Source organism: Oncorhynchus gorbuscha, unplaced genomic scaffold, assembly GCF_021184085.1.
Source record: "Oncorhynchus gorbuscha isolate QuinsamMale2020 ecotype Even-year unplaced genomic scaffold, OgorEven_v1.0 Un_scaffold_2034, whole genome shotgun sequence".
Lineage (NCBI taxonomy): Eukaryota > Metazoa > Chordata > Actinopteri > Salmoniformes > Salmonidae > Oncorhynchus > Oncorhynchus gorbuscha.
Window position 1 is genome coordinate 1 of NW_025745028.1, and position 17,223 is coordinate 17,223.

Below are 17,223 nucleotides of genomic sequence, written 5' to 3' on the forward strand. Positions count from 1 at the left end.
AGAACTGGATTTAAGGACCCAGTCTTTCGGAGGTGTTGGTTCAAAGTCCACCGCTGCAACTTTTTCTCAACAGAAAACTGTAATGTAATTTCAAACAAGGCCACCAAGGACACCGGACAAATAAAGGGAATCCAGCCTTTACCCTAATTCCCACGTCTGTTATTGCAATTATCTGCCGTGTTTTTCTAATTCAATCTGCTTCAGACATAAAATCAGAAACTAATTCTAAGTTTATACGATGGAAGAAAGAGCAACATCAGATAAATTAAGATTTTTAAAAAGAGAATCAAAAAAGATGAAGGACGCAAGAGCAACATGAGATACATAAAGATTTTAAAGAAGAAAATGAAAAAGAAGACTAAAATACAAGGGAGTGCAGACGCTCTAGGTAACTGATGAGAAAGTGTGAAAATTTGCCAGAGCTGGGTAGTGTGGCCGAGCGGTCTAAGGCGCTGGATTAAGGCTCCAGTCTCTAAGGAGGCGTGGGTTCAAATCCCACCACTGCCATCTTTATTGAGTTTGTTTGCGCAAGCTATCACATGTTCTGCTTTATTTCAGGGTTTTTACTTTCATGTCGCCCATGCAAGGGAGAAAAGAAGCAATGTTGTGTGTCACGGATGGGGTTCCAACTCAATAGTGTAGTCCATCGCCTTAACCAACCAGCCACCAAGTCCTGTGCCCCTGCGGTGGCAGTTGCACCTCCTACCGGTGGTTGTTCACATCAAATCCTTGATTGGAAAAAGGAAAGTTGTGATGGTCTGTGCGACGACCAAGCAGTCCATTTTAACAGTGGGTACTGTGGCCGAGCTGTCCAGAGAACTGGATTTAAGGACCCAGTCTTCCGGAGGTGTTCGGTTCAAAGTCCACCGCTGCAACTTTTTCTCAACAGAAAACTGTAATGTAATTTCAAACAAGGCCACCAAGGACACCGGACAAATAAAGGGAATCCAGCCTTTACCCTAATTCCCACGTCTGTTATTGCAATTATCTGCCGTGTTTTTCTAATTCAATCTGCTTCAGACATAAAATCAGAAACTAATTCTAAGTTTATACGATGGAAGAAAGAGCAACATCAGATAAATTAAGATTTTTAAAAAGAGAATCAAAAAAAGATGAAGGACGCAAGAGCAACATGAGATACATAAAGATTTTAAAGAAGAAAATGAAAAAGAAGACTAAAATACAAGGAAGTGCAGACGCTCTAGGTAACTGATGAGAAAGTGTGAATAGTTTGACAGAACTGGGTAGTGTGGCCGAGCGGTCTAAGGCGCTGGATTAAGGCTCCAGTCTCTAAGGAGGCGTGGGTTCAAATCCCACCACTGCCATCTTTATTGAGTTTGTTTGCGCAAGCTATCACATGTTCTGCTTTATTTCAGCGTTTTACTTTCATGTAGGGCAATGCAAGGGAGAAAATAAGCAATGTTGTGTGTCACGGATGGGGTTCCAACTCAATAGTGTAGTCCATCGCCTTAACCAACCAGGCACCAAGTCCTGTTCCCCCGCGGTGTCATTTGCACCTCCTACCGGTGGTTGTTCACGTCAAATCCTTGATTGGAAAAAAGGAAAGTTGTGATGGTCTGTGCGACGACCAAGCAGTCCATTTTAACAGTGGGTACTGTGGCCGAGCTGTCCAGAGAACTGGATTTAAGGACCCAGTCTTTTTCGGTTCAAAGTCCACCGCTGCAACTTTTTCTCAACAGAAAACTGTAATGTAATTTCAAACAAGGCCACCAAGGACACCGGACAAATAAAGGGAATCCAGCCTTTACCCTAATTCCCACGTCTGTTATTGCAATTATCTGCCGTGTTTTTCTAATTCAATCTGCTTCAGACATAAAATCAGAAACTAATTCTAAGTTTATACGATGGAAGAAAGAGCAACATCAGATAAATTAAGATTTTTAAAAAGAGAATCAAAAAAAGATGAAGGACGCAAGAGCAACATGAGATACATAAAGATTTTAAAGAAGAAAATGAAAAAGAAGACTAAAATACAAGGAAGTGCAGACGCTCTAGGTAACTGATGAGAAAGTGTGAATAGTTTGCCAGAGCTGGGTAGTGTGGCCGAGCGGTCTAAGGCGCTGGATTAAGGCTCCAGTCTCTAAGGAGGCGTGGGTTCAAATCCCACCACTGCCATCTTTATTGAGTTTGTTTGCGCAAGCTATCACATGTTCTGCTTTATTTCAGGGTTTTTACTTTCATGTCGCCCATGCAAGGGAGAAAAGAAGCAATGTTGTGTGTCACGGATGGGGTTCCAACTCAATAGTGTAGTCCATCGCCTTAACCAACCAGCCACCAAGTCCTGTGCCCCTGCGGTGGCAGTTGCACCTCCTACCGGTGGTTGTTCACATCAAATCCTTGATTGGAAAAAAGGAAAGTTGTGATGGTCTGTGCGACGACCAAGCAGTCCATTTTAACAGTGGGTACTGTGGCCGAGCTGTCCAGAGAACTGGATTTAAGGACCCAGTCTTTTCGGTTCAAAGTCCACCGCTGCAACTTTTTCTCAACAGAAAACTGTAATGTAATTTCAAACAAGGCCACCAAGGACACCGGACAAATAAAGGGAATCCAGCCTTTACCCTAATTCCCACGTCTGTTATTGCAATTATCTGCCGTGTTTTTCTAATTCAATCTGCTTCAGACATAAAAGCAGAAACTAATTCTAAGTTTATACGATGGAAGAAAGAGCAACATCAGATAAATTAAGATTTTTAAAAAGAGAATCAAAAAAGATGAAGGACGCAAGAGCAACATGAGATACATAAAGATTTTAAAGAAGAAAATGAAAAAGAAGACTAAAATACAAGGAAGTGCAGACGCTCTAGGTAACTGATGAGAAAGTGTGAAAATCTTGCCAGAGCTGGGTAGTGTGGCCGAGCGGTCTAAGGCGCTGGATTTAGGCTCCAGTCTCTAAGGAGGCGTGGGTTCAAATCCCACCACTGCCATCTTTATTGAGTTTGTTTGCGCAAGCTATCACATGTTCTGCTTTATTTCAGGGTTTTTACTTTCATGTCGCCCATGCAAGGGAGAAAAGAAGCAATGTTGTGTGTCACGGATGGGGTTCCAACTCAATAGTGTAGTCCATCGCCTTAACCAACCAGCCACCAAGTCCTGTGCCCCCGCGGTGTCAGTTGCACCTCCTACCGGTGGTTGTTCACGTCAAATCCTTGATTGGAAAAAAGGAAAGTTGTGATGGTCTGTGCGACGACCAAGCAGTCCATTTTAACAGTGGGTACTGTGGCCGAGCTGTCCAGAGAACTGGATTTAAGGACCCAGTCTTTCGGTTCAAAGTCCACCGCTGCAACTTTTTCTCAACAGAAAACTGTAATGTAATTTCAAACAAGGCCACCAAGGACACCGGACAAATAAAGGGAATCCAGCCTTTACCCTAATTCCCACGTCTGTTATTGCAATTATCTGCCGTGTTTTTCTAATTCAATCTGCTTCAGACATAAAAGCAGAAACTAATTCTAAGTTTATACGATGGAAGAAAGAGCAACATCAGATAAATTAAGATTTTTAAAAAGAGAATCAAAAAAAGATGAAGGACGCAAGAGCAACATGAGATACATAAAGATTTTAAAGAAGAAAATGAAAAAGAAGACTAAAATACAAGGAAGTGCAGACGCTCTAGGTAACTGACGAGAAAGTGTGAATAGTTTGCCAGAGCTGGGTAGTGTGGCCGAGCGGTCTAAGGCGCTGGATTAAGGCTCCAGTCTCTAAGGAGGCGTGGGTTCAAATCCCACCACTGCCATCTTTATTGAGTTTGTTTGCGCAAGCTATCACATGTTCTGCTTTATTTCAGGGTTTTTACTTTCATGTCACCCATGCAAGGGAGAAAAAAGCAATGTTCTGTGTCACGGATGGGGTTCCAACTCAATAGTGTAGTCCATCACCTTAACCAACCAGCCACCAAGTCCTGTGCCCCCGCGGTGGCAGTTGCACCTCCTACCGGTGGTTGTTCACGTCAAATCCTTGATTGGAAAAAAGGAAAGTTGTGATGGTCTGTGCGACGACCAAGCAGTCCATTTTAACAGTGGGTACTGTGGCCGAGCTGTCCAGAGAACTGGATTTAAGGACCCAGTCTTTCTGTTCAAAGTCCACCGCTGCAACTTTTTCTCAACAGAAAACTGTCATGTAATTTCAAACAAGGCCACCAAGGACACCGGACAAATAAAGGGAATCCAGCCTTTACCCTAATTCCCACGTCTGTTATTGCAATTATCTGCCGTGTTTTTCTAATTCAATCTGTTTCAGACATAAAAGCAGAAACTAATTCTAAGTTCATACGATGGAAGAAAGAGCAACATACGATAAATTACGATTTTTAAAAAGAGAATCAAAAAAGATGAAGGACGCAAGAGCAACATGAGATACATAAAGATTTTAAAGAAGAAAATGAAAAAGAAGACTAAAATACAAGGGAGTGCAGACGCTCTAGGTAACTGATGAGAAAGTGTGAAAATCTTGCCAGAGCTGGGTAGTGTGGCCGAGCGGTCTAAGGCGCTGGATTAAGGCTCCAGTCTCTAAGGAGGCGTGGGTTCAAATCCCACCACTGCCATCTTTATTGAGTTTGTTTGCGCAAGCTATCACATGTTCTGCTTTATTTCAGGGTTTTTACTTTCATGTCGCCCATGCAAGGGAGAAAAGAAGCAATGTTGTGTGTCACGGATGGGGTTCCAACTCAATAGTGTAGTCCATCGCCTTAACCAACCAGCCACCAAGTCCTGTGCCCCCGCGGTGTCATTTGCACCTCCTACCGGTGGTTGTTCACGTCAAATCCTTGATTGGAAAAAAGGAAAGTTGTGATGGTCTGTGCGACGACCAAGCAGTCCATTTTAACAGTGGGTACTGTGGCCGAGCGGTCCAGAGAAGTGGATTTAAGGACCCAGTCTTTTGGTTCAAAGTCCACCGCTGCAACTTTTTCTCAACAGAAAACTGTAATGTAATTTCAAACAAGGCCACCAAGGACACCGGACAAATAAAGGGAATCCAGCCTTTACCCTAATTCCCACGTCTGTTATTGCAATTATCTGCCGTGTTTTTCTAATTCAATCTGCTTCAGACATAAAATCAGAAACTAATTCTAAGTTTATACGATGGAAGAAAGAGCAACATCAGATAAATTAAGATTTTTAAAAAGAGAATCAAAAAAAGATGAAGGACGCAAGAGCAACATGAGATACATAAAGATTTTAAAGAAGAAAATGAAAAAGAAGACTAAAATACAAGGGAGTGCAGACGCTCTAGGTAACTGATGAGAAAGTGTGAAAATCTTGCCAGAGCTGGGTAGTGTGGCCGAGCGGTCTAAGGCGCTGGATTAAGGCTCCAGTCTCTAAGGAGGCGTGGGTTCAAATCCCACCACTGCCATCTTTATTGAGTTTGTTTGCGCAAGCTATCACATGTTCTGCTTTATTTCAGGGTTTTTACTTTCATGTCGCCCATGCAAGGGAGAAAAGAAGCAATGTTGTGTGTCACGGATGGGGTTCCAACTCAATAGTGTAGTCCATTGCCTTAACCAACCAGCCACCAAGTCCTGTGCCCCTGCGGTGCAGTTGCACCTCACCGGTGGTTGTTCACATCAAATCCTTGATTGGAAAAATGGAAAGTTGTGATGGTCTGTGCGACGACCAAGCAGTCCATTTTAACAGTGGGTACTGTGGCCGAGCTGTCCAGAGAACTGGATTTAAGGACCCAGTCTTTCGGAGGTGTCGGTTCAAAGTCCACCGCTGCAACTTTTTCTCAACAGAAAACTGTAATGTAATTTCAAACAAGGCCACCAAGGACACCGGACAAATAAAGGGAATCCAGCCTTTACCCTAATTCCCACGTCTGTTATTGCAATTATCTGCCGTGTTTTTCTAATTCAATCTGCTTCAGACATAAAATCAGAAACTAATTCTAAGTTTATACGATGGAAGAAAGAGCAACATCAGATAAATTAAGATTTTTAAAAAGAGAATCAAAAAAAAGATGAAGGACGCAAGAGCAACATGAGATACATAAAGATTTTAAAGAAGAAAATGAAAAAGAAGACTAAAATACAAGGGAGTGCAGACGCTCTAGGTAACTGATGAGAAAGTGTGAAAATCTTGCCAGAGCTGGGTAGTGTGGCCGAGCGGTCTAAGGCGCTGGATTAAGGCTCCAGTCTCTAAGGAGGCGTGGGTTCAAATCCCACCACTGCCATCTTTATTGAGTTTGTTTGCGCAAGCTATCACATGTTCTGCTTTATTTCAGGGTTTTTACTTTCATGTCGCCCATGCAAGGGAGAAAAGAAGCAATGTTGTGTGTCACGGATGGGGTTCCAACTCAATAGTGTAGTCCATTGCCTTAACCAACCAGCCACCAAGTCCTGTGCCCCTGCGGTGGCAGTTGCACATCCTACCGGTGGTTGTTCACATCAAATCCTTGATTGGAAAAATGGAAAGTTGTGATGGTCTGTGCGACGACCAAGCAGTCCATTTTAACAGTGGGTACTGTGGCCGAGCTGTCCAGAGAACTGGATTTAAGGACCCAGTCTTTCGGTTCAAAGTCCACCGCTGCAACTTTTTCTCAACAGAAAACTGTAATGTAATTTCAAACAAGGCCACCAAGGACACCGGACAAATAAAGGGAATCCAGCCTTTACCCTAATTCCCACGTCTGTTATTGCAATTATCTGCCGTGTTTTTCTAATTCAATCTGCTTCAGACATAAAATCAGAAACTAATTCTAAGTTTATACGATGGAAGAAAGAGCAACATCAGATAAATTAAGATTTTTAAAAAGAGAATCAAAAAAAGATGAAGGACGCAAGAGCAACATGAGATACATAAAGATTTTAAAGAAGAAAATGAAAAAGAAGACTAAAATACAAGGGAGTGCAGACGCTCTAGGTAACTGATGAGAAAGTGTGAAAATCTTGCCAGAGCTGGGTAGTGTGGCCGAGCGGTCTAAGGCGCTGGATTAAGGCTCCAGTCTCTAAGGAGGCGTGGGTTCAAATCCCACCACTGCCATCTTTATTGAGTTTGTTTGCGCAAGCTATCACATGTTCTGCTTTATTTCAGGGTTTTTACTTTCATGTCGCCCATGCAAGGGAGAAAAGAAGCAATGTTGTGTGTCACGGATGGGGTTCCAACTCAATAGTGTAGTCCATTGCCTTAACCAACCAGCCACCAAGTCCTGTGCCCCTGCGGTGGCAGTTGCACATCCTACCGGTGGTTGTTCACATCAAATCCTTGATTGGAAAAATGGAAAGTTGTGATGGTCTGTGCGACGACCAAGCAGTCCATTTTAACAGTGGGTACTGTGGCCGAGCTGTCCAGAGAACTGGATTTAAGGACCCAGTCTTTCGGTTCAAAGTCCACCGCTGCAACTTTTTCTCAACAGAAAACTGTAATGTAATTTCAAACAAGGCCACCAAGGACACCGGACAAATAAAGGGAATCCAGCCTTTACCCTAATTCCCACGTCTGTTATTGCAATTATCTGCCGTGTTTTTCTAATTCAATCTGCTTCAGACATAAAATCAGAAACTAATTCTAAGTTTATACGATGGAAGAAAGAGCAACATCAGATAAATTAAGATTTTTAAAAAGAGAATCAAAAAAAGATGAAGGACGCAAGAGCAACATGAGATACATAAAGATTTTAAAGAAGAAAATGAAAAAGAAGACTAAAATACAAGGGAGTGCAGACGCTCTAGGTAACTGATGAGAAAGTGTGAAAATCTTGCCAGAGCTGGGTAGTGTGGCCGAGCGGTCTAAGGCGCTGGATTTAGGCTCCAGTCTCTAAGGAGGCGTGGGTTCAAATCCCACCACTGCCATCTTTATTGAGTTTGTTTGCGCAAGCTATCACATGTTCTGCTTTATTTCAGGGTTTTTACTTTCATGTCGCCCATGCAAGGGAGAAAAGAAGCAATGTTGTGTGTCACGGATGGGGTTCCAACTCAATAGTGTAGTCCATGCCTTAACCAACCAGCCACCAAGTCCTGTGCCCCTGCGGTGGCAGTTGCACCTCCTACCGGTGGTTGTTCACATCAAATCCTTGATTGGAAAAATGGAAAGTTGTGATGGTCTGTGCGACGACCAAGCAGTCCATTTTAACAGTGGGTACTGTGGCCGAGCTGTCCAGAGAACTGGATTTAAGGACCCAGTCTTCCGGAGGTTCGGTTCAAAGTCCACCGCTGCAACTTTTTCTCAACAGAAAACTGTAATGTAATTTCAAACAAGGCCACCAAGGACACCGGACAAATAAAGGGAATCCAGCCTTTACCCTAATTCCCACGTCTGTTATTGCAATTATCTGCCGTGTTTTTCTAATTCAATCTGCTTCAGACATAAAATCAGAAACTAATTCTAAGTTTATACGATGGAAGAAAGAGCAACATCAGATAAATTAAGATTTTTAAAAAGAGAATCAAAAAAAGATGAAGGACGCAAGAGCAACATGAGATACATAAAGATTTTAAAGAAGAAAATGAAAAAGAAGACTAAAATACAAGGGAGTGCAGACGCTCTAGGTAACTGATGAGAAAGTGTGAAAATCTTGCCAGAGCTGGGTAGTGTGGAGCGGTCTAAGGCGCTGGATTAAGGCTCCAGTCTCTAAGGAGGCGTGGGTTCAAATCCCACCACTGCCATCTTTATTGAGTTTGTTTGCGCAAGCTATCACATGTTCTGCTTTATTTCAGGGTTTTTACTTTCATGTCGCCCATGCAAGGGAGAAAAGAAGCAATGTTGTGTGTCACGGATGGGGTTCCAACTCAATAGTGTAGTCCATTGCCTTAACCAACCAGCCACCAAGTCCTGTGCCCCCGCGGTGTCAGTTGCACCTCCTACCGGTGGTTGTTCACATCAAATCCTTGATTGGAAAAATGGAAAGTTGTGATGGTCTGTGCGACGACCAAGCAGTCCATTTTAACAGTGGGTACTGTGGCCGAGCTGTCCAGAGAACTGGATTTAAGGACCCAGTCTTCGGAGGTGTTGGTTCAAAGTCCACCGCTGCAACTTTTTCTCAACAGAAAACTGTAATGTAATTTCAAACAAGGCCACCAAGGACACCGGACAAATAAAGGGAATCCAGCCTTTACCCTAATTCCCACGTCTGTTATTGCAATTATCTGCCGTGTTTTTCTAATTCAATCTGCTTCAGACATAAAATCAGAAACTAATTCTAAGTTTAGACGATGGAAGAATGAGCAACATCAGATAAATTAAGATTTTTAAAAAGAGAATCAAAAAAGATGAAGGACGCAAGAGCAACATGAGATACATAAAGATTTTAAAGAAGAAAATGAAAAAGAAGACTAAAATACAAGGGAGTACAGACGCTCTAGGTAACTGATGAGAAAGTGTGAAAATCTTGCCAGAGCTGGGTAGTGTGGCCGAGCGGTCTAAGGCGCTGGATTTAGGCTCCAGTCTCTAAGGAGGCGTGGGTTCAAATCCCACCACTGCCATCTTTATTGAGTTTGTTTGCGCAAGCTATCACATGTTCTGCTTTATTTCAGGGTTTTTACTTTTATGTCGCCCATGCAAGGGAGAAAAGAAGCAATGTTGTGTGTCACGGATGGGGTTCCAACTCAATAGTGTAGTCCATTGCCTTAACCAACCAGCCACCAAGTCCTGTGCCCCTGCGGTGGCAGTTGCACCTCCTACCGGTGGTTGTTCACATCAAATCCTTGATTGGAAAAATGGAAAGTTGTGATGGTCTGTGCGACGACCAAGCAGTCCATTTTAACAGTGGGTACTGTGGCCGAGCTGTCCAGAGAACTGGATTTAAGGACCCAGTCTTCCGGAGGTGTTGGTTCAAAGTCCACCGCTGCAACTTTTTCTCAACAGAAAACTGTAATGTAATTTCAAACAAGGCCACCAAGGACACCGGACAAATAAAGGGAATCCAGCCTTTACCCTAATTCCCACGTCTGTTATTGCAATTATCTGCCGTGTTTTTCTAATTCAATCTGCTTCAGACATAAAATCAGAAACTAATTCTAAGTTTAGACGATGGAAGAATGAGCAACATCAGATAAATTAAGATTTTTAAAAAGAGAATCAAAAAAAGATGAAGGACACAAGAGCAACATGAGATACATAAAGATTTTAAAGAAGAAAATGAAAAAGAAGACTAAAATACAAGGGAGTACAGACGCTCTAGGTAACTGATGAGAAAGTGTGAAAATCTTGCCAGAGCTGGGTAGTGTGGCCGAGCGGTCTAAGGCGCTGGATTAAGGCTCCAGTCTCTAAGGAGGCGTGGGTTCAAATCCCACCACTGCCATCTTTATTGAGTTTGTTTGCGCAAGCTATCACATGTTCTGCTTTATTTCAGGGTTTTTACTTTTATGTCGCCCATGCAAGGGAGAAAAGAAGCAATGTTGTGTGTCACGGATGGGGTTCCAACTCAATAGTGTAGTCCATTGCCTTAACCAACCAGCCACCAAGTCCTGTGCCCCTGCGGTGGCAGTTGCACATCCTACCGGTGGTTGTTCACATCAAATCCTTGATTGGAAAAATGGAAAGTTGTGATGGTCTGTGCGACGACCAAGCAGTCCATTTTAACAGTGGGTACTGTGGCCGAGCTGTCCAGAGAACTGGATTTAAGGACCCAGTCTTCCGGAGGTGTTGGTTCAAAGTCCACCGCTGCAACTTTTTCTCAACAGAAAACTGTAATGTAATTTCAAACAAGGCCACCAAGGACACCGGACAAATAAAGGGAATCCAGCCTTTACCCTAATTCCCACGTCTGTTATTGCAATTATCTGCCGTGTTTTTCTAATTCAATCTGCTTCAGACATAAAATCAGAAACTAATTCTAAGTTTAGACGATGGAAGAATGAGCAACATCAGATAAATTAAGATTTTTAAAAAGAGAATCAAAAAAAGATGAAGGACGCAAGAGCAACATGAGATACATAAAAATTTTAAAGAAGAAATTGAAAAAGAAGACTAAAACACAAGGGAGTGCAGACGCTCTAGGTAACTTGTGACGGCCCTGAATTTTTCTGAACCGTCTCAGTGCAGCTCCTTCCAATAGGGCGCTTTCCCTTTAATTCCCAATTAAATAGCCAGCATCAGCTGCACGAAAGTGGGGTTGTGATGGAGACGTGCATGAGGATGTGTTCAACCCTCAGTTCCGAAGCTTCTCTATTCCGTTGTTTTGTTGCCGTTAAACGTGTGTTTTGTTGCCTAATAGAGTTTACCCAGGATCGGATCCACTCTTTGCGTCCCTGGACTACACCTCCTCCGTTCTTCGTGGCCTTTCTCCGCTGGAGATCTATTGGCGGATTGGATTGTCTGACTGACCGACTGACTACCACCTTTTTGTATACGGTATTTCATTTGTTTGGATATGATGTATACTGTGATTTGTGTAGTTAGTGGTAGTTGAGGACTTAATTAAGAGTTGATCCGCTTTAAGGTTCTGTGGTAAAGTAATTGTTATATTGATTGTATGTTTAATACTGGGTTTACGCTACACGGAACGAACGGACAAACATCGCGTGACAAAAGTCACTTGAGTTCACTGAACTCCTTTACCGGGCAGGACTCTTTTTAGGCCCGAGGTACAGGACATTTCTGGAGGAACCAGAACTCATTGTGATATTATTATATATGTGTGTAATCATTGTTGTTGCTAATACAACCCACGCAACAGAATATAATTGTTTTTGAAGTTCTTTTCAATGTTTTAAGGGTTTATGAAAAGTTTATTTCCATCCTGACTTTTACATACGTCCTTTGTATTGGTGTAGACTTGACGGACCAGATGGGACTCATTCCCACCCAAACTAAAAGGAGAAACTAATGTTTTCTCTGGTAGGCACAACCTACCTGGCACCCCTATAAATAATAACCTCAAGTCAAAACCGTTACATAAAAAATGGCACCCCAGATGGGACAGCTCAACATTGAGAACTAACCAAAGCAAATATTTTGTGTGGAATTAAAACAATGGATTCACCCCAAGATAATGTGCTCATCCATGTCATACCTGTCAATGGGAATACACAGGGCCATTCTGACCATCAAGCTGACAATACAAATCATAATGTGAATGGAGATAATGGAGTTGATTTGGGCCAGAGCCCTGGGAATCTGAATGCTCGGCCTGAGCCACAGGCCACAGGAGGTCTAACCAGTTACTCACTTATTGACATGGATCTGTGTGGAAGTACTGAGCTAGTCCTCCCTCTGACACCCAACCTTCCTCCATTGTCTGGTTTATCTCCAGAGGTTGTAGTCTTACAACTTCAAGGTGACATCCTTGATATTCGTCGGACTCAACAACATCTCCAAACTCTTATCCACCATAAATTCAAATGTCTGAGGGAAGAGCAACAACAGAGTGCCATGGAATTCAGAAACTCACTGAGCACTCTAACCCACACGCTGACAGAGCTCAGTGAGAGTGGAAGACGGGAAATGACTGGTGCCATGGACAGGCAGTTTGACTACCAACGAAACCAACTCACTGCCACTCTCCAATGGCGCCTGCAACATCACCACACTGAGGTCCTCAAGGACGTTAATTCTGTTTTTTCTCCCATGGTTAACACTGTAGACCACTTGCAGACAGAGCTCTCTAATTGTGTTAAAATGTTGGATGACGTGTCTGTGGACATGGCCTCCATTAGGCACAACTCCTTACACAGAGTTTCCCTGGTGTCCACTTCAGTTCAGACCACTGAGGGCCAAGCTGGCACCTCTGAACAGCCAAGACCAGGCCATGCTGCAGCCACCCCTTGCAGGATGCAATCCACCATGCATCCTGGTGTTCATTTTCATTGTCCGATAACGCCCTCCCCTCTACTTCCTCAATCCCTCCTAGCTCGTTTGTTCATGGTGATTTGAGTAGACGTCATGTGGGGGCGATGCCCATTAAATTGCAATTTCCCACCTTTGGGAAAAAAGATGACAGTCCTGATCCGCTAATGTATCTAGAAAGATGTCGTGACTTTCTTGCCCTCAATCCCCTGGCTGACGAAGAACTCCTTGCCACATTGAGGAATGTGTTGCATGGGACAGCTCGAGACTGGTGGGATGTGGCACGTCTCACCACTACCTCCTGGGCTGACTTTGAGGCCAAGTTTTCCTCTGCATTTCTATCTGAGGACTACACAGATGAATTGGCAGACAGAGTCAGAAATCGAGTACAAGGAGAGAAAGAGAGTATCCGTGACTTTGCATACGGTTACCACTCCCTGTGCAGAAGGTGGAAACCTGGCATTGAGGAGGAAGAGGTCATTAAATTGATCTTGAAGAACATCAACCCACTACTAGCCAGTCAACTCCGAGAACGAGTCACCACTGTCGATGGACTGGTTCGCTTGGGACAGCAGTTTGAGAAGGACAGAGAATGCCAACAGCAATATGACCAGAGAAAGAAACAGACACCCAAACAGTTACCCAAGACAGACCCTCAACAACAGCCAGAGTCTCCAGCCAAGACCCCTCTCATGTTTTGTTGGAGATGTAGCCAAAAGGGACATTCTTCAGCTACATGTCCAAGACCGTATCAAGTAAACCCTTCCAGAAACCACAAATCACAACAGGCCAACACACCTAACTCTCTTTCGCAGCAATGACCATCCTTCTCTGGGTGCTTTAACCAGAGCTGAAACCCCAAGAGTCACTGCCTACGCCCCCATCGACATCCCCTTCCTTTCAGTTAATACCGCACCAACTGGTGTTACCCCTGTCCATAGGCCCATGGACAGGAAGAGCCATCTTGGATACCGGGTCATCCTACACACTGCTCAATGAGAAACTGTGGAAGGAGGTTAACGGTCCACAATACAACTTGAAGCCGTGGACAGAAGGTCCACTCTATCTGGCTGATGGTGAGGCTAGACGACCCCTTGGATGGAGTGAGGTAGAGTTCCGCCTGTGTAACCGCTCCTATATGATTCCTTCTGTTATCCTACAAACCAGGAACCTTGCTTTTCCTGTCGTGTTGGGAATTGATTTCATGTACTTCAGTGGTGTCCAGATTGATATCGCACACAATTGCTACTGGTTTCCATACAATCCGAGCGAGAAGCATTTCTTCCAATCAGAAGCTATGAAGTTACATGATTGGGGTTCAAATGTGGCAGTCTTCTCTGCCATTGCTCCGGTACCACTAACCCTCGATAATCCTTCTGACGATCTCCTTTTACAGGCTGTGAGAAGAGCTCAGCTGGAACAGCCAGAGGAGTTAAGGCTGTTGGAACAGCTGCAGAATAATGCTGATGTATGTACTTCAAAGCTGGGACGCACCAGGCTCCTGAAGCACAAAATATTCCTTACACAGGAAATGCCGATCAAGCAAAAGCCATATCGTTTGTCCCCAGCGAAGCTAATCATCCAAAAGGGACTCATAAATGATATGTTAACCCAAGATATAATAGAACGTTCCTCCTCTCCCTGGGCTGCTCCTGTTGTCCTCATCAAAAAAAGGCTGGTGGTCTTAGATTTTGTGTGGACTATAGGAAGACCAACAATGTTTCCCAGACTGATGCCTATCCTCTTCCCACCATCCATGAGATCCTGGAGTCATTGTCTGGCGCTGTTGTGTTCACTACCCTTGACCTCAATAGTGGTTATTGGCAGGTTGAGATGGACCAGGAAAGCAAGGACAAGACTGCGTTTGTCTGTGCCGAGGGCTTGTTTTCCTTTAAGGTGATGCCCTTTGGATTAAAGAATGCCCCTGCCACTTTCCAAAGACTCATGGAGATTGCGTTAGGTGAGCTCAAAGGGAAGATCTGTTTCGTCTACCTGGACGATATAATTATCTACTCTCAGAACAGAGAAAGACACTTTCAAGATCTTCAAGCAGTGTTGGACAAGCTAAGAGAAGCTGGTCTGACCTTAAATATGAAGAAGAGCAACTTCTGCCAAACCTCCCTGAAGTTCCTTGGCCATATTGTGTCTTTCGACGGCATTCATGTGGATTCTGAAAAGACAAAGGCTGTACAAGACTTCCCTGTGCCAACCACACTCAAGGCCCTTCAACGGTTCCTTGGTATGGCTGGATGGTACCATCGGTTTGTGTCGAACTTCTCCCAGGTGGCAGAACCCCTCAACGCGTTGAAGCGAAAAGGAGCGAAATTCCAATGGACGGCAGAGTGCCAGACCTCCTTTGAAACCCTGAAACGACATCTCGTCACACCTCCCATTTTAGGTCATCCCAACTTTGATTGCCCTTTTGTTGTTTACACTGATGCAAGTGATGTTGGACTTGGTGCTGTCCTAGTCCAACAGACTGGACTTGGCACTGAAGAAGTGCTAGCGTTCGCCAGTCGGACATTGAATGGAGCAGAACGGAACTACTCCACAACCGAGCAAGAGTGCCTTGCAGTTGTCTGGGCTTTGGAAAAGTGGAGGTACTACTTGGAGGGAAGACACTTCACTGTGGTCACTGACCATTCCTCCCTTGTGTGGGTGTTCAAGACCAACAAACCAAGCACCAGACTCATAAGATGGGCTCTACGGTTGCAAGAGTTCACATTTGCAGTGGAATACAGGAAAGGAAAATACAACACTGTTCCAGATGCCTTGTCCAGAGCTCCTACTTGTGATAACGGTGGCCCTGATCTTACATGTGCTACTGTCCTGTCAAGCAGTCGAGACTCGCCCAAAACAGACTTTCCCATCTCTGATGAGGCAATATGGAAAGCTCAACAGGATGATCCAGAAGTACAGGCTTTGTACCAGACTATCCTGGAAGATGGAGAAAAGATGGTCAATCCTACCACAAAGCTGACCATCATTGAAGATAAAGTCTACCGAGTCGTACAACTACCTCACAGAACACTCTACCAAATGTACATACCGGACACTCTACGCCTACAACTGCTTCAACATTTCCATGAAGACCCATTAGCTGGTCATTTGGGCAGGTTCAAAACCTACAAGCGGTTGCAAGCGTTACTCTACTGGCCACATCTGAGCATGGATGTGAAGTCACACATCCGAAATTGTCAGGTTTGTCAAATGTACAAACCAGAAGGTAGAAAGCCTGCTGGCAAGTTGCAGCAAACGGTGGTTACCCGACCTTGGGAAATGTTAGGAGTGGATTTGATGGGTCCATTTCCTAGAAGCTCCAATCAGAATGTGTACATACTTGTTTTTGTTGATTACTATTCAAAGTGGGTGGAACTCTTTTCCCTGCGTCAGGCCACAGCAAGGACCGTCTCTAACATCCTTACGAAAGAGATCCTGACTCGCTGGGGAGTGCCTGATTACATCCTGTCTGATCGAGGTTCCCAATTTGTCTCTGATCTCTTTGAGGAGACCTGCCAAAGATGGAACCTGAGGCAGAAGTTGACCACGGCCTATCACCCACAGACCAATCTCACTGAGAGAGTAAATCGAACCTTGAAGACAATGATTGCTTCCTATGTAGGGACCCAGCACAAACACTGGGACAAGCACCTTCATGAGTTTCGATTTGCCCTGAATTCTGCTGTGCAAGAGTCCACTGGAGTCACACCTGCAGAGCTGAACCTAAGTCGTCCTCTCCGAGGACCCTTGGATATGGTGCTACAGCCCCAGCAGCTTACTCCAGACGCTGCTTGCTATGACCAGGTAGGCCATCTCCATGACTTGAGAGCTCTTGTCTCAAAGAACATGATCCAGGCTCGACTCAAGCAGAAGAGAAATTATGATAAGAACAGACGAGACATGCAGTTCCAGCTTCGTGATCGGGTGTGGCTTCGCTCTCATCCTTACTCGAAAGCTGAACAATTCTTCTCGGCCAAGCTCGCTCCTAAATGGCAAGGACCATATAGGATTGTGGAGCAGATGGGCCCTTTGAACTACCGAGTGGTGAAAGAGGACACAGGTGAAGATATGCGCATCGTCCATGTCTCACGCCTTAAGGCCTGTTACCCCTCGGCTGAGGAATTGGAGGCGATTGAGCGCCGCAAGGTCCTGGATATCTTTGAAGAGGATAGTGAGGATACTTTTCTCGGATTCCCAGACCCAGAAGTCTCGCACCTTAAGGCCTGTGACTCCTCAGCTGAGGAGCGTGAGCTGCAAAAAGTAATGAATCTTTTTGTAGAGGAAAGTGATGAGGAGACCTTTCTCGGTTTCCCCGACCAAGATGTGCCTTCCAGGGCAATGGTCGGCTTTTTCCAGGGGAGGGGTGTGTGACGGCCCTGAATTTTTCTGAACCGTCTCAGTGCAGCTCCTTCCAATAGGGCGCTTTCCCTTTAATTCCCAATTAAATAGCCAGCATCAGCTGCACGAAAGTGGGGTTGTGATGGAG

The 17,223-nt window shown here is 44.4% G+C and overlaps 12 non-coding genes across 12 annotated transcripts; all 12 read left to right on the top strand.

Annotated features, from left to right (window-relative positions):
- Positions 1 to 425: 425 nt before the first annotated feature.
- On the top strand, positions 426 to 507 carry trnal-aag. Its single transcript has one exon. It is a non-coding gene; the product is annotated as a tRNA-Leu (tRNA).
- Positions 508 to 1,243: 736 nt separating this feature from the next.
- On the top strand, positions 1,244 to 1,325 carry trnal-aag. Its single transcript has one exon. It is a non-coding gene; the product is annotated as a tRNA-Leu (tRNA).
- A 729-nt stretch (positions 1,326 to 2,054) lies between these two features.
- On the top strand, positions 2,055 to 2,136 carry trnal-aag. Its single transcript has one exon. It is a non-coding gene; the product is annotated as a tRNA-Leu (tRNA).
- A 727-nt stretch (positions 2,137 to 2,863) lies between these two features.
- trnal-uag lies at positions 2,864 to 2,945 on the top strand. The gene has a single exon. It is a non-coding gene; the product is annotated as a tRNA-Leu (tRNA).
- Positions 2,946 to 3,672: 727 nt separating this feature from the next.
- On the top strand, positions 3,673 to 3,754 carry trnal-aag. Its single transcript has one exon. It is a non-coding gene; the product is annotated as a tRNA-Leu (tRNA).
- Positions 3,755 to 4,479: 725 nt separating this feature from the next.
- Positions 4,480 to 4,561, top strand: trnal-aag. Its single transcript has one exon. It is a non-coding gene; the product is annotated as a tRNA-Leu (tRNA).
- A 727-nt stretch (positions 4,562 to 5,288) lies between these two features.
- On the top strand, positions 5,289 to 5,370 carry trnal-aag. Its single transcript has one exon. It is a non-coding gene; the product is annotated as a tRNA-Leu (tRNA).
- Positions 5,371 to 6,104: 734 nt separating this feature from the next.
- trnal-aag lies at positions 6,105 to 6,186 on the top strand. Its single transcript has one exon. It is a non-coding gene; the product is annotated as a tRNA-Leu (tRNA).
- Positions 6,187 to 6,913: 727 nt separating this feature from the next.
- On the top strand, positions 6,914 to 6,995 carry trnal-aag. Its single transcript has one exon. It is a non-coding gene; the product is annotated as a tRNA-Leu (tRNA).
- Positions 6,996 to 7,722: 727 nt separating this feature from the next.
- trnal-uag lies at positions 7,723 to 7,804 on the top strand. The gene has a single exon. It is a non-coding gene; the product is annotated as a tRNA-Leu (tRNA).
- Positions 7,805 to 9,351: 1,547 nt separating this feature from the next.
- On the top strand, positions 9,352 to 9,433 carry trnal-uag. The gene has a single exon. It is a non-coding gene; the product is annotated as a tRNA-Leu (tRNA).
- A 736-nt stretch (positions 9,434 to 10,169) lies between these two features.
- trnal-aag lies at positions 10,170 to 10,251 on the top strand. The gene has a single exon. It is a non-coding gene; the product is annotated as a tRNA-Leu (tRNA).
- Positions 10,252 to 17,223: the final 6,972 nt, after the last annotated feature.